This window comes from Pongo abelii, chromosome 14, assembly GCF_028885655.2.
Source record: "Pongo abelii isolate AG06213 chromosome 14, NHGRI_mPonAbe1-v2.0_pri, whole genome shotgun sequence".
Taxonomy (NCBI): Eukaryota; Metazoa; Chordata; class Mammalia; order Primates; family Hominidae; genus Pongo; species Pongo abelii.
In genome coordinates, this window is record NC_071999.2 from 70,189,440 (window position 1) to 70,206,090 (window position 16,651).

Sequence of the window (16,651 nt, forward strand, 5' to 3'; positions counted from 1 at the left end):
CTAAGATTTGGAGTAAAGTTATAGATAACTGTATTCCTTTCCTCACTGTGCCCAATAAAGTTATTTTAACAAAATGGTAGGTAAATTATAAAAATGAATAAAAATCATAATAAAAAATTCATTGTCTTGGCAGCAATAATATGATATAAATAATAACCACTGAGTTTAAAATTACAAGGTACTGCAACAATTTGGCTTTTAATACATGTAGTCATAACAAACATAATAGAAGTCCGTGTTTTATTTATTATTATTTTTCTTTCTTTATATTGCAACTATAGACATAAGCATATGGAAGCAATTTTAAAAAATAATAGACTTTATTTCTTAGAAAAATTTTAGATATAATAAAATATTTATCAGACAGTGAGAGAATTTCCCTTACACTCCTTCTCTACCCAACACTTCCCATATCATTTACATCTTGTTCTGATGTGGTACATTTGTCACAATTGATAAGCCAATATTAACACATATTAATAACTAATTCTGTGGCTTACATTAGGGTTTACTTTTTTTTTTTTTTTTTTTTTTGAGACAGAGTCTTCCTTTGTGACCCAGGCTGCAGTGCAGTGGTGCGATCTCAGCTCACTGCAATCTCTGCCTCCCGGGTTCAAGAGATTCTCCTGCCTCAGCCTCCTGAGTAGCTGGGACTACAGATGCATGCCACCACCACACCAGGCTAATTTTTTGTATTTTTAGTAGAGATGGGGTTTCACCATGTTAGCCAGGATGATCTTGATCTCCTGAACTCGTGATCTGCTGGCCTCAGCCTCTCAAAGTTCTGGGATTATAGGCGTGAGCCACCACGCCCGGCCGGGTTTAGTTTTTATGTTGTAGAGTGATCTGAGTTTTTTCAAATGCATAATGCTATATCTACACCATGAATATATCATTCAGAATAGTTTCACTGTCTTGTAAAATTCCATGCACCTCTACTCATCGCTTCTACTTTGTCAATGAACCCAGAACAACCATTGAACTTTTTACAGTTAGTATAGTTGTGCTTTTCCCAGAATGCATATATCGGGAATCCTACAGTAAATAGCCTTTCCAGACTGGCTTCTTTCACTTATCAATATTGATTTAAGTGGCTTAGTAGTTTATTTCTTTTTGTTATTAAATAATGTTTTACTATTTGAATGTATCACAGTTTATTGACATGATGGACATCTTGGTCACTCTGATAATTGGCAATTATATATAAATAAATTGCTACAAGTATTTGTGTGTAAGTTTTTGTATAAATATAAGTTTTCAACTCACTTGGGTATGCACCCAGGAGCATAGATTCTAGATCATATGGTAAAATTACGTTTATTTTTTAAAGAAATTGCCACAAGTCTTCCAAAGTGGCTGTAGCATTTTACATTCCCACCAGCAATGAATAAGTGTTCCTGAAGCTCCACATCTTCACCAGCTTTTTGTTCTGTCAGTGTTTTGGATTTTAGCTATTCTAACATGTATGTAAAGGTAAACTTTTGTTGTTTTTAATTTGTAATCCTCTTATATCATAAGATGGTGAGCATTTTATTTAATCCTTATTTGCCATCTATATATCTTCTCTGTTGAGGTGTCTCTTCAGATCTTTTACCTACTTTTTTGTTTTTATTTTTAATTTATGTGGAGTTTTTACTTTAGATTCAGGGGCTACATGTGCAGGTTTGTTAAAAGGATATTTTTTGTGATGCTGAGATTTGCGCTTCTATCGATCCTGCCACCCAGATGGTGTACGGAAGCACCCAACAGAAGTTTTCCAGCCCTTCCCTCTCTTCCTGTTCTTGGAGTCCCTAGAATCTATTGTTCCTGTCTTTGTGTCTGTGTATACCCAAGGTTTATCTCCCACTTATAAGTGAGAATATTTTCTATTTGGCTTTCTGTTTTTGTGTTAATTTGTTTGAAATAATGCCCTCCAGCTGTGTCCATGTTGCTGCGAAGGATGTGATTTTGTTATTTTTTTTTATAGTTGTGTAGTATTCCATGGTGTATATGTACCACACTTTCTTTCTCCAACCCATCATTGATGGGCACCTGGATTGATTCCATGTCTTTGCTATTGTGAATAGTGCTGCAATAAACATATAAATACAGGTATCTTTTTGGTAGAATGGCTTGTTTTCATGTGGGTATATACCAAGTAATGGGATTGCTGGGTTGAGCGGTAGTTCTATGTTAAAGTTCATATTGAAGCTCATATATAAAGTTCATATTAACATTAAATGTGTGTTTCTATTTCTCTGTACCCTTGCCAACATCTGCTCTTGTTTTGTTTTTAATACTAGCTGTTCTGACTTATGTTAGATAATATCTAATCATAGTTTTGATTTGCATTCCTGTGATGATTAGTGATGTTGAGCATGTTTTTAAATGTTTATTGGTTGCTTGTATGTCTTCTTTTGAGAAGTGTTTGTTCATGTCCTTTGCTCACTTTTGTGTTGTTGTTGCTGCTGTTGATTTGCTTAAGTTCCTTATAGACTCTGGATAATAGACCTTTGTTGAAAGTATAGTTTGCAAATATTTTCTTCCATTCTGTAGGTTGTCTGTTTATGCTGTTGTTAGTTTCTTTTGCTTTGCAGAAACTCCTTAATTTAATGAGGCCCCACTTGTCAATTTTTATTTTTGTTGAGCTTTCTTTCGTGGACTAAGTCATGCATTCTTTGTCCAAAAGGGTATTTCCTAGGTTTTATTTTAGGATTTTTACAGTTTGAAGTCTTAAATTTATGGCTTTGATCCATCTTGAGTTAATTTTTTCATATGGTGATAGGTAGTGGTGCAGTTTCATTCTTTTGCATATGGTTAACCAACTTTACCAGCACCATTTATTGAATAGGAAGTCCTTTCTCCATTGCTAATTTTTGTCAACTTTGTGGAAGATAAGTTGGTTGAAGGTGTGTGGCTTTATTTCTTGGTTCTCTATTCCATTCCATTGATCTACATTGTCTATTTTTGTACCAATACCATGCTGTTTTGGTAACTGTCATTTTGTAATATAGTTGGAAGTCAGGTAGTATAATGCCTCTGGCTTTGTTCTTTTTGCTTAGAATTGTTTTTGGCTATTTGGGCTCTTTTTCGGTTCCATATAAATTTCAAAATAGTTTTTTTTCTAATTATGTAAAAATGTTGGTAATTTGATAGGAATAACATTACTATAGATTGCTTTGGATAATATGAACATTCTAACTACGTCTATTCTTTTAATCCATCAGCTTGAATTTTTTTTTTTCATTTGTGACATCTATGCTTTCTTTCATCACTGTTTTGTAGTTCTCCTGATAGCAATATTTCACCTGTTTTGTCAGATGTGTTCCTAGGCATTTTATCATTTTGTATTTTTTGTCCACTTTTTAATTAGGTTGTTGTATATTTTAGATATGACTACTTTATCAGACATGTGTTTTGCAAATATTTTATCTCAGTTGTGACTTGTATTTTCATTCCCTTAACACTATCTTTCACAGAGCAGAAGTGTTTACAATTTTAGTGAAGTCCAACTTGTCTATTTTTTTTATGGATCTTGCTTTTGTGTTATATCTAAACACTCATTATGAAACCTAAGGTTACATAGATTTTCTCACATTCTATCTTTAAGAAAGTTGAGAGATTTGCATTTACATTTAGGTTTATAATCTATTTTGAGTTAGTTTTTACAAAAGATATAAGATCTGTGTTTATATTCTTTTTTTTTTTTTGCATGTGAACATTTAATTTTTTCAGGACCAATTCTCAGATTTCCATTTCTCCTCTGGCAAATATGAGTTGACTGTTCTAGTGTGGGTGTCATTTTGGGCTCATTTTTCTATTCCATTAGTCTTTTTGTGTATACTTTTGTTAAGACAACTCTGTGTTTATTACTATAGCTGAATAGTAAGTCTTGAAGTCTTACTGGTCAGTCATGTAGTATCACTTCTCTGACTTTGTTATTTTTCTTCAAAATTATGTTGGTCATTTAGAGTCCTTTGTTTCTTTGTATAAACTTTAAAATAGTTTGTTGATATACACAAAGTAAATTGCTGATATCTTTGTTGAGATTGAATTGCATGTATAGATGCAATTGGGGAGAAGGACATCTTAAACAATATTTAGTCTTTAAATTCATGAGCATGATATATCTCCATTTATTTAGAGCTTTGATTTATTGTATTACAGTTGTGTAGATTTCCCCATATACATCCTGTAAATATTTTGTTACATTTCTTCCTCCTTCTCTTCTTCCATCTCCTTCTCTTTCACCTTCTTGTTCTCTTTCCTCTTTTTAGAGATAACAAAAACTGTGCTGTATCTTTTATTTCAGTTTCCAACTCCTCAAAAGCAATTGGCATTGTATATTACACATGTATCCTATGCCTTTATTATAATTACTTATTATGTCTAAAAATATTTTTTCTGATTTCTTTGAAATTTTTAAATATATATTAAAGTGAAGTAAATATTACCTGAGAAGGAATGTGTACTTCTATACTTCAGTCCTTGTGGACAAACCATAACCTAGCTTAATAGGTAGACAAGATTGAAAACCTAACTTAGGAGTATGTGCCTGTAACAATAACTGAGACTTGGTCAGTCCCAGCAGCCATACTTCAACCAGTCATATACTGCTGAATGTTCAAACTGTGTCCAGATAAGGTAAAATCTGAGCTGTAATCAATTCAGCTGTTTCTGGACCTCACTTTTTATTTTTGTACATCACTTCTTTTTTTGTCTATAAACTTGTGACCATAAGGCATCCCTTGAGTCTCTCTCTGCATCTTTTATGATTTTGGGGTCAACTCAATTCATTTATTGTTCATTGCTCAATTAAACTCCTTTAAATTTAATTCTGCTGAAATTTTTCCTTCATTAGATGATGTCAGAAGTGGGATCCAAAGTAGAGGTTCTAACAACCCCCAGGAACACTGAGTAACCAAACAAGATACCTGCTGGACTCACTTGTGTCTGCTGATCTTTCAGGGCAGCTGGGGATTGTGGTAAGTTTTCTCTAGGAGTCTGAAACTCCATGGATTTGTGCTTTGAGCTCTCTGAGTTTCTTTGAGCAAATTTCTTTTCCACACTGGGTTTAGAAGTTGTGACAGAAACTGGACTGGGTCCAGAATTGGATTAGATTTGGTAATTAATTGGGTTGGATCCAGTTAGAGGTCTCTTACATCTAACTGGGTCAGACAGAAATTGGGAGTAAATGGTAATATTGCAAGAATTGTAAAATTTGGCTTTTGGAAATTCTCAGGGAATTTTGTTTTCTACCCCTTTGTTTCATTTTTCTTGTATGCTTAGGTAGGAAAAAAATCATTGGCAAGGGAAAGGAAACCCAAGAGCAAAGACACTACCTTAGATAAAAATGGGATCTTTAATTTCTGAAGAACTGAGTTCTTTCTGGCTTATATGTGCATAAATGTTAGGCCCCAGAAGTAGCAAAGTCTTACAGAAATGGCAAAATCTTACTAAAGGTAACTTGCAGTGGAACATTCTGAATGAACAACAACACACTGATGTACATTTAAAAATGAGGGCTCCCAAATTAGTCTCATCTAGGGATGCCTATTGATGTGTGGAAGTTTCTAAAAAAATTTCAGTATTTTTATTTAAAGACTTTACAAAAGGCAAATAGAAAGCTTAAGTGACTAATTGATTAAGAAAAAATCTGTCTTGTACTTTTTGCTGATGGAAATGGGTGATGGGATTAGGCATGCACAGGGTCATGGGATACAGGAAACATTTTTCTTCTTGAAGGACAAGCTGGAGAGCTGATGGGACTGCTTGAAAGTCCCTTCATGACTGAAGAGTGGTCACCTGAATTTTTGATTCAATATCCCTGCAATGGGTGAATCATTCTCTGGCCTCCCCGAGCTTCTTGCTTTCCCCATCCTACCTCAGGCAATGCTATTCTCTCTCTCTCTCTCTCTGTGCAAACTGGTTGTGGGAATGATAAAAATCACTATCTCTTGCAAAGGTTTAATTAAGGAGAAAAGGATTCATGAGGCTAGTCTTAAGCTGTACTGAATCTAGTGTATTTTGTGCTATGAATTTGTCTTTCTGTGTCATTCTGTCACGAAGAGGGGTACCTTAGGATAGAACATGGGCTTAGGACCCCATAAGCTTGCTGTTCAAGACAGCCCAGCAAGCTGGTCAGTTACAAACTTTGCTGCAGGTCCCCAACACAAACAAAAAACTGGATGAGGTCTCTATCTTGATTTTTGTCCTTGGGAGCTTGAACTTGTAACCATGTGGTGGTACTTTCTTTTGGTCTCCACCATCTAGGGAACAGGAATTTTGGGGTTCATGTTACAGTTAGCTCTAAAAATTATGTTGAGTAGTTAAAAGCCATTGCAAGTTCAAAATTGACTACTCTAGACTCGACTCCTTCTGGGAAAAGCAATGGAAACTGCCCAAATGCTGTAGCTTACCAGCTAAGGTTTTGTCATTTTATCATTATAAATGTCATTTTATCATTATAAAGCCTGGTTCAATCTTGGCTTAGGGAATGAGTACTTCCTGGTTAATATCTTTGTGACTTTTTCCATTTGTTTCTTCTCTTCGCCTCCATGAACAACTTCTTGTTTCCCTTCTTAAATTTTCCCTACCTTGAGCTACCTTGAAAGACTCCAGATTTTGTAAAATCTGCTTACCACCTCTTTGAAAATACCTCATAAACTCATAGTTACTTCATAACCTTAGTCGAGGCTTGTTGGTTTCACTTATTAGGTTACATTTGGTGAAGTTTAAAAGCCCAAAATATTGGCTGTTTGGCCTGGCAAAAGTATCATAATAAAAAATTTTAAAGGACATTTTTTTAGAGAGCATTATGGTTAAAAGTCAGCTTAATTAAAAGTGGATATCCAAGCTATAGGTATATTTAAAAGGCCTTCACGTTTTTTTCTCTTTTTGGACCTTGTTTTTCAGGGAAAAAGGTTTTTATTTCTTCTTGTTGACTGAATTATTTTTCTCCATTTTGTCTTGCCACTCTTAATGCACACATGAGCAGCCCTAAGATAACTTTTAATAGCCTGGGAGTCTTTGGGAAAAACAGAGGAGGCACCACAGACCAAGATTTGAGAAAAAAACTCTGTTTTGCTCATGAAACTCCAGGAATTGAAAGTGAATAAGTTCCTCTCAAAACCTAAGGCTCTGTTCTGTTTTGTTATCTGATGGTTTTTAGTTTGGGGGTATGAGAAATTACTTCACACTATGAGAGAGCTTTGGTGTGTAATAACTAGGTAGGCAATAGACTGTTAGGACTGGCTAATGGCAGTTATAAGGGAATACTTAGCTCTTTGCACCTTTGGATCAGGGAAGCATGCTCTTGGCCACCTAGAAAGCATGGAAATGTCCTCATGTCCCACTGAGAGATAAAACTTCCATGAGGGATGGGCTAATTGCAAAATGGGCAAATTGGTTTAGGGTTGGCATGCAATAAAGTGCACAGTAAAGGCATTGCACTATCTTGTCCTGTAGCATTTTTCTCTTTTGGGGGCTCCAGCATGTGATATAAAAATGAGATCCTAAGTTTTGGAGATCTGTTTTTGTCTTCCAGCTGTGCCTGCTTATTAGGCCCTAGAAACTGCATGTTTTCCTGGCCCTGTTACTTGAAGAACTCCACCCTAAAGCCAGTAATCCAATTAAGCAACTTTAAAACTGGCAAATGAAAGATCTTATAAGTACTGGTTATTCTTCTATCTGTCTGTGTAGTTATATGTATTGTGTGTGTGATGTTTATGTAAAAGAGCTCTAATTAATTGACTTTAAGAAAAATAAGTACTTAAATCAAATATTTTAAAAGAAAAATGAAACCTAATGCCTTTTAGATAATGTGACTTTACAAATCTTTGGGAAATAAAAACAGCTTTAAAGATTATTAATGAAGACATTTGGTCTAAATTAGGCAGGTCAGGTATTAGGTCTGCTCAATATTTTAAAGTCATAAACTGCTTATTTGCTTTTGAAAATCGTTCAACTTGTCTGCTTTACAGCTAGGTAAGGCCTAGGGGTATGCTGGAAAGAGTCAAACCTTATCTGCACTTCTGTCTGGTGTCCTAAGCTCCACTCCTAGTACATAATTAAAATAACTTACCAGGTTTTTCACCAAAATTAAAAATTTCTAAGAGTTGCGATTATAACATGTAATTGAGACTACTGTATGAGTGATTGAAGTATGGCTGCTGGGAATTGCCGAAACTCAGGTATTGTTACAGGTACATGCTCCTAAGTTAGGTTTTCAATCTTGTCTGCCTATTAAGTTAGGTTACAGTTCATCCACAAGGACTCAAATATAGAAGTACAGAGTCCTTCTCAGGCCATATTTAGTTTACTTTAAGAATTCCCTTCTTTTTGGCAGCTTCTCAATTTAGAGAGATTGGCCAAAACTTTAGGCATTGATGCCACTTTTTGTCACCATCATAAAGACTTATTTGTTCTCAGGGTGGAATTTACAAGTCTCCTTTAGTTTCAGTATGGAGCTTCACAAGTCTTCTTTGATGTCAACGTGGAATTCACAAGTCACAGCTCTGTACCAGCTGAATGATTCTTTATGTTCTTGCTGACCCATTTATTGAAGATTCATTATTTTCTTGAGGCCATTCCACTCTCAATGGATGACTGCATCTGGAGCACTTAAGACTTGACAGAATAAACCACATGAGGGGGACTGTTGTTATGACTATCAATAAGATCACATCAAAATGCCATTGTATACTCCTTAATAAGAGTTCCTATGAAACAAAGCAAACCAAATTAAATGAATTAAGGTTAAGAAAATATAGGCAGTTTAATAGTATTAGGGTCTAAATGGTCATAGTCCTTGTTTGGAGTGTGATAGCAATCAAAGACCATAGTGCACTGTAAAGTAGCCTGATTTTAAGAAGTACTCATTTTTATTGTTACCCTGGTAACACAAGTCATAATATCTTAGAAACCTACTAGAAGTAATATAAAGATTAGAAACTCTTGGAAAACCCAAGCTCGCCATTCACCGTTTAGGATGCCTGCAAACCAACCGTTGGTTGCTCCTGTAAACACATCATGGGTTCCTTTCTCTAGAGAGATTTATTTAATGTATTTTGTGGCAGTGCCTAAGGAAACATCAATGTTAGCCCCCCCTTTTTTTTTTGAGACAGAGTTTTGCTCTTGTCACCCAGGCTGGAGTGCAATGCTGCAATCTTGGCTCACTGCAACCTCTGCCTCCCGGGTTCTAGTGATTCTCCTGCCTCAGCCTCTCGAGTAACTGGGGTTATAGGTGCTTGCCACCTATCAAAATTCTAGCTGTGTTTTCCTGAAGAAATTGACAAGTCGATTTTAAAATTAATACGCATGAGTCCCAAAATAGCCAAACCAATTTATAAAAGAAAGAAAAAAGTTAGACGACTTATCTTTTCTGAATTCAAAACTACTAAAAAGCTACAAGACATTGTGACACTTCCATAATGATAGACACAGCTCAATAAAATAGAATGGAGTGATCCTAAATAAACCCCTGTGTTTATAAGCAAATGAATTTTCATATGGATACCAAGACCATCTGATGGGGAAAATAAATGGGATAATTGTATATCCACATGGAAAAGAATGAAACTGTTGCCCTTCTTCAAACCACATAAATAATTTAAGCCAAAATGGTGAAATATGTAACTGTTAGGAGTAAAATTATAAAATTATTAGAAAGAAATACAGGAGTAAATCTTCATAAATTTGATTTTTATAGAGCCTTTATAACTATAACATACACAAAACCATAACAAGCAACACAAAAATAGAATAAATTGAACTTCATCAAAATTAAACTTTTTTGCTTTAAAATATACCATCAAGATTGAAAAGACAACTCAGATAATCAAAGAATATTTGCAAAACATACAACTGATAATAGACTTTAATCTATAAAATATAACCCTTTCATTTATATAAGAAAAATTAATTAAAAATAGTCAGTGAATCGTATACATTTCTTTAAACAATATATACAAATGGCCCATAAGCCCATGAAAGGATGTATTTGTCCCCCAGTTGCCGGATATTTTATTTCATCTTTTAAATTGTTTTATCTCTCCCTGTTTCCATTTTGGAAGTTTCTATTGACATATATTCTACCTCACTGTTTTTTTTGTTTTTGTTTTTGTTTTTTCCTCTGCTGTGTCCAGTCTACTGATAGAGCCATGAAAACCATTCTTCATTTCTGTTAAAATGTTTTGATTTTTAGCACTTCCTTTTTACTTTTTGTTAGAGTTTCACACTGTTTACATTACTCGTCTGCTCTTGCATGCTGTTCACTTTTTCCAGAACATTTAGCATATTATATATCTTTTAAATTTCTTGTATGATAATTCTAAAATCTTTATATTTGAGCCTGAATTTGATACTTGCTTTGTCTCTTTAGACTGTGATTTTTTCTTTTAGCATACCTTCCAATTTTTTGTTCAAAGCGGGATATGATTTATCAAGTAAATAGAACTGAGGTAGACAGTCCTTTAATGTGATATTTTATACTTATCTGGTAAGTAGTTAGGCTGTTTGCAGTAGCTGTGGTATTTTAGGCTAACATTTTCTCTAGTGTCTTTGTAGTTGTCTTTGAGATTTCCTGAAGATTCTTTAAGTAGGACCTGAGGTTTGCAGTTATTTTTAGCTGTAATGCCCTTTTATTATAAAGGGGCAATATTGATGTGATGGTAAGATGTGTGTGTGTGGCAGAGGAGGGTTTTGTGTAGTTCTATAATTAGTCTCAATCTTTTAATGAGCTTGAGTTGACTGTTTACCTTTTTTCACCTCAAAGCCAGGAGAGCCCTGGCATTTGGGTATTTTCCTTTCCCCAGGTGTTAGGCTTGGGTAAAACTGCAGTGGATTAGGCCTTGGTAGTTTTCCTTGAGGGTAGGCTTTGTTAAGGAAAAGAGAGAACTCTGGGCCTGAGTAACTCTAAGAATAGTTACTCTGCCCCTTCTCCCTGGTAGAAGCACCAGGGAATTTCCTCTGTCCCCCATCTTCACAATATGAGTCAGCTAGAGCTTATGCAGATAAAACCGAAAAGTACAGGGGCTCACCTAACACTGGGCTCCATCAGAATTGCTAACTCTCAAGCTAGTCTATGCTGAGCATCCAGAAATTTGTCGATTACTATTTAAGATGTTCTTACCAGCATTGGCTGCAGCTTCAGGCTTTTGCTTCTGGGCTTTTAACTTCTGGGCTTCAGCTCCAAGTAAACCATGATTCTCTGTATCTATCTGCCTATACATCTTACCAGTTATTCTGGCAGGAGTTTGCCCTGTGATCTAAATTCTCTGATGCATTTAGGAAGAGTTGGTAATTTTTGTTTTTTAAATATTTTTTCCTGTTGTGAGGAAGATAGGAGTGATGACTTCCAAGGTCTTTACATAACGGACTGGATGAAGCAAATTATATTTCAAAAATTGGCAATTGCTATGAATAAGAATGAATAGATTTTCAAAACTAATATTCTTGCTAAATTCGGCTTATAGATCCATAGGTTTTCTCTTTTAAAGCAATTAATTAGAATTATGTCATTATTTTATCAACAATCCCACTTTGACATTAATTTATTTTGACTAAACTTTTTAAATAAAATGATCTCCTCACCCCCACCTCAAAAAAAGCACAAAATGAGATTTGGTATTTGAGACCTAAGAGTAACAAACCTAATTCTTTGTCACATATTCTTGCAAAAGTTATTGAGTTCAGGTTGCTCATTTTTTAAGAGAAATAAGTCATTATTTGGGGTTTTATGAGGCTGGCAAGATTTCACTATAGTAGAAAAGGTATCCATTTTTTCCCTAATTAAATCTTTCTTCTAGAACTCTATTATAAAATTTAAATTTAAAGGGTTGGCAAATATTTAGCAGAATTTGACACGTATGATGAAGACCATAAAAATTGGTTTCCAGGAATGAAATGGGAACATGGAAACGGTGTGGGGGCTTCCTGAGGAAGCAGGATAAAGACTGTTTTCACTTCACTGTGTATGCACAAAAAACTTAGAGGAAGAATGGCTAAACTGATTATCTTTTGGGGGTACTGATATCTGAGTGCATTGATCATAATGCTTGTCAGAGGTTGACTCTAGAGATGGCAGTTCAAGTGTTTCAGAAAAAGAAATTATTCATATAGAGTATATAAAAATATTATCATGTGAGGTTTAGACTTGGGTAAAAGATGTTGATTAAATGAATAGTATATTAATACATATGTGTATATATACATGCATGCATTGATAAATATATGTATTTTTAAAATAATTTTCTATTTCAACTAATTTGTATTCATTTTTGTCACACAAATTTCAAAATTAAAATAGAGAAATGGTAAAATACAAGGTAAAAATGAACTTCAATCATCAAGGCCGTATTAGTAGCTCTCTGAAAGTATTTTAGTGATACAGTTCTTAACAGATTCTGCTGTTAGAGTGAAGAGTGACTGTTCTGCCCATGATTGTTCGGCTTGAGTCTAATTTTGCTTTGTTTCAGAGCCCCTTTTACATCTCAGCCCGACAGAAAATTTCTAATTTTTCCACATATAAATATTTTGGAAAATATGTTACTTTGCTCACTCTTCATGTGTCAGTACCTTACAATATTCAATAGAATACTTTATAAACCCACATTAAAATACTTGTATCTGAATTATATTACCACTATTTGAAGCTGCATGAAGGAACTGGGTAGTTTTTTGACCTAGAGGACTAACAAGATGTACAAGAAACCTCTTGAAGTCAAATCTTACCAATTAGTAGAGGCAAAGCAAACTGAGCATCCAAACTCAGAAATGGAGAAATATATTAAATGACAACAACTGGATGTGATTATTTTAATTTTTTATTTTACAACTATGGAAGTTAAATTGAATTATCAATATCTGGAAATCTTAGATAAATAAAACTGTAATGTTCATTACAAAATTGTGGCAGAATTGTCACATTGGTTCAGAACCCCAGATTCATGAGAGGGGAGGTTACCTTTTGTGGGTCATGTAGCTTCCAGCACAGTTTGTTTTTGGTAAAACCAAACAACATGCTACCAATTCAGCAAATTCAGCAAAGGATCCTAGATTATTATTTCAAAGCTCCATTCTACTTAGCATAATCCCTCAAAAAGAAGAAAATTAAGTTTATTTTCTCACATCAATTTTAAATATAAAACAGAGAAATGATAGGATTCAAGTTTAATACTGATGGGGGTTTGCCTCTTTTTTTCAAAAAATGGGAACATTCTAACTGCATCAGAGACGTAGGATGGCTACATTACTCTCCCTTATTTTCACAATGATTTATCCATTTAGCAAGTATATACTGAGTATTCTGTGCCAAGCACTCTTTAGGCAAAGCTATCTGAAATATACATAATATATATTATACCATATATAATATACATAATGTATATTATAACACATATATATTATTCATAGTCTAATGTTTGGGGCAGAAATAAATAGCTAAACAAATAAATGCATATATAATATCGGGTAGCTCTAAGTAACGAGAAGACATACATTTGTGTATTGGATGAAAAAGGAATATAAGTTACTATATTAGTTTTAGTGGTCATGGTATGTTTCCTTGAACAGTTCGTATCATACAGAAATCTGAATAAAGTTATAGAGAGTCTCATACAAAATATCTTCTTGAAGAAGGTTCCAGTTAGAATAGACAGGCACTGTGAATGTGTTCAAATTCTTGCTTGGCATTTTGGAGAAATATAAAGAAGGTCCACGTAGTTGGACACTGTTCTGAATATTTTATTTAAAAGTTGCCAGGTGCTTTGAAACAAGTTATGATATGGCTTTCACTGGTGGTTCCCAAACTTGGATGCAAATTGTATTCACCTGGAGATCTTTAGCACACCATTGTCTGGATTCTACCCCTGAACACTGTCATTTAATTAGTAGAGTGTGCTACCTGGGCACCTGCTTCCCAAGTGATTCTAATCAGCAGCAAAGTCTGGGAATTTAACTGTGCTCTAATTACATTTGAGTCCCTGGACAGCATAAATATCAAATTATTTAACAAAACAGAACATCGTCTTCACAATCTTGTCTGTTTCTATCCAATCTTATTTTACACTAGATCTTTTGCTGTGTTATTCAGCAGGTTTCCCAAGTCCTTTTTTTTTTCTTTTAGTTCAGTGCTTCTACTCATGCTGGGCCATATGCCTTGAATTTCTTTTCTGTTCATGTATTCTCTCTATCTTTGAATAGCTTCCAATTTAAGGCTAAATTCCAATTTTTTTTGAGAAGTCTTCTACCTCTACTAAGCTAACATGCCCATTATCCAAGTTTTGAATATGCAATTCCTGTTTATTCTTGTTGCTGCAGCATAATTATTAATAATGACTCTCATTTTACCCATAAAAGAGTCCTAGTTTACACCAAAATTTATACGATGACCCTCTAGTCTGTCCTCCCACAGTTCACATGATGTTTTTCATTTGTTGTAATATATCATAATTTTTAAGTAAGTTGGGTACGTTACTCTGTTGTGAACTCTGTAAGAGGCAGACCACACAATATTTTCTTTTGTAACCCCCACAACAAGCACATTGCCCATAACACAGTAAATATTCACACAGAAGTTTGAACGGCTTTAATGGAAGTACAGAAGTTAATGCATGTGACAAATGATGCAATATTTGCATGAAATAGCACAAGTGTTGGTATTTTTAATTTTAAAATTATTTTAATTCTTCCTCTTAAGGCCAGTTTTTCATCAGCTGTATAGAATATTATGAATTAAATTTACACAAATTCAGTCAAGGTCACTTCTGTAACACAGCGACAATGATTTTACCAATATAATCTGAAACAAATTGAGGTCAGTGTACATTTTCTCATAGCCTTGCTCTCAGCTTTCTTCCATGAACTGCAGAAGGTTTCAATTTACTGAAGCACTGAGGTAGGTAAGATCCAATCAAAGTAAAAGCAAAATCAATAAATGCTAACCTCGAAGGGCTAAATGGTAGTGACATCAGTCACAAAGAAAAGTTGTTTGCAGGTTTGAAATACTACTGTTCTATAAAGGTAAGAGAATAAAACTGCAATTATGGACACTTGTAAGTTTTGTTTATCCTAAAATATTTAACCGGCAGGCAAAGAGATAACAATGTCATTACATTGTATAGGTAGAATAATGCTAAACAATGAGAGATAATTTGATCTTCTCATCATAAATGAAAATATTTTGTCGTCGCAACATATTTCTATGATATATTCAAAAAGAATCACAAAAGTGTTTTTAAATGTTTGTGATAACATTTATATAAATGATTATTTCTCATAATATTAATGCCTTTAAGGCCTATGTGTGAAGATTTTATGAATTTTACATTTTGAACAAAATGTAAAACACATAAAGAGTGAAACTATGACTCAAAAATTTATAAAAAGGTCATTAAAACATATGTTCCAATTCTGCCCCTTAATGCTGCATGAACTCGATCAAGTGATCTTCACTAACTCTATTTTCATATGTAACACAGTACCATTTGTCTACAGCATAGTAGGTGTTCATTAAATAAATATTTAATAAATTATGGTGTGCAATAGTAAATAATCAAGGAATTGAAGCTATATAGTTATGATGGCTTGTTTGGAGAGGAATCCTTGATTTTCCATCAATGATTTTGTAGTAATAAAGAAGTCAAATTTTTTGACTGCCAGTTATAACTTGCGACACAGTTTATTTTAAAATTTTAACTGAATTTTAATATTGTCATTCATTGTCCCTTCAATGATTCATGAATCATTTGACTGAACATTAGGCAATCGCTTAATTTGACCATTTTAGATCCACAAAACTATTAGTTTCATATTTGACCTCACAGTTGCAATCCTCATACACTTCAAATTTTTACAAATATTATCATTTTGTATTTTTTCAATCTCTGTAAAGAAAATCAAGGTAAGAACTGCGCACGAACCCTTTGGTCAATATGATTACATGGAAAGCTAGAATCCTGGACTCATGGAAATGTCTTTAAATGTTCTTTGTACTGTTTCTACCACATGGTTTGTTGTTCTGTATTCAGTACAGGAATCATTATTCTCTCATTTACATTTAGTTTATTTTTTCAGTACTTCTACCTTGTCATTAAGTTACCCAGTCTTTAAAGTAATTCCATAGTACAGCATAGATGTAACCCTAGGAGGAAGGTTGAGTTCAGCAAATTACGGTCAAGCATACTGATATTGGACAGTCTATGTCTTTCCCAGAAAAGATTGTGATTCACCCAGGAAAGAGATGGATGTTAAGACAAGGAACTGAAACTAGGAAGATAAGTATTACATACCTCTGCGTAGGGGTAGACAGGTATAAGGACATCCTAGATAACAAAAGACTCTGCCACACTGAGCAGGTTAGGGCCCATATGGATGTTGTACTCTCTCATGTTTACACTTTTGTTATCACCAAAGGCCTAATAAAATTTTGATTTAACGTCTTGCCTGATCTCATCTCTTCCAGGTGGAACGGATAATGGGGTCAAGCAGTTAAGTGTATTAAAGTGAAAGCAGGGCTCCTTGAAAACTATGTATTACCATAATAACCAATTGGAAATCCCCAGGGTAGGATAAACAGACAGGAAACCAGAATGTGACCTAATGAGGTTTAGCAGCACTTTTTCACCAGAATATATTGTCCCTTCGGTAACAATTAAAATTATTTAACATTGGT

At 34.2% G+C, this 16,651-nt stretch overlaps 1 long non-coding RNA gene across 5 annotated transcripts in view; it reads left to right on the forward strand.

The window, feature by feature from the left end:
• LOC129049551 (uncharacterized) overlaps window positions 1-16,651 on the forward strand; it is a 163,842-nt gene that overhangs the window by 99,007 nt on the left and 48,184 nt on the right. For all 5 annotated transcript variants that reach the window (XR_010136703.1, XR_010136704.1, XR_010136702.1 and 2 more), the window contains one exon: window positions 4,841-4,964. This is a non-coding gene — a long non-coding RNA (uncharacterized LOC129049551). The remainder of the gene's footprint in view (window positions 1-4,840; window positions 4,965-16,651) is intronic.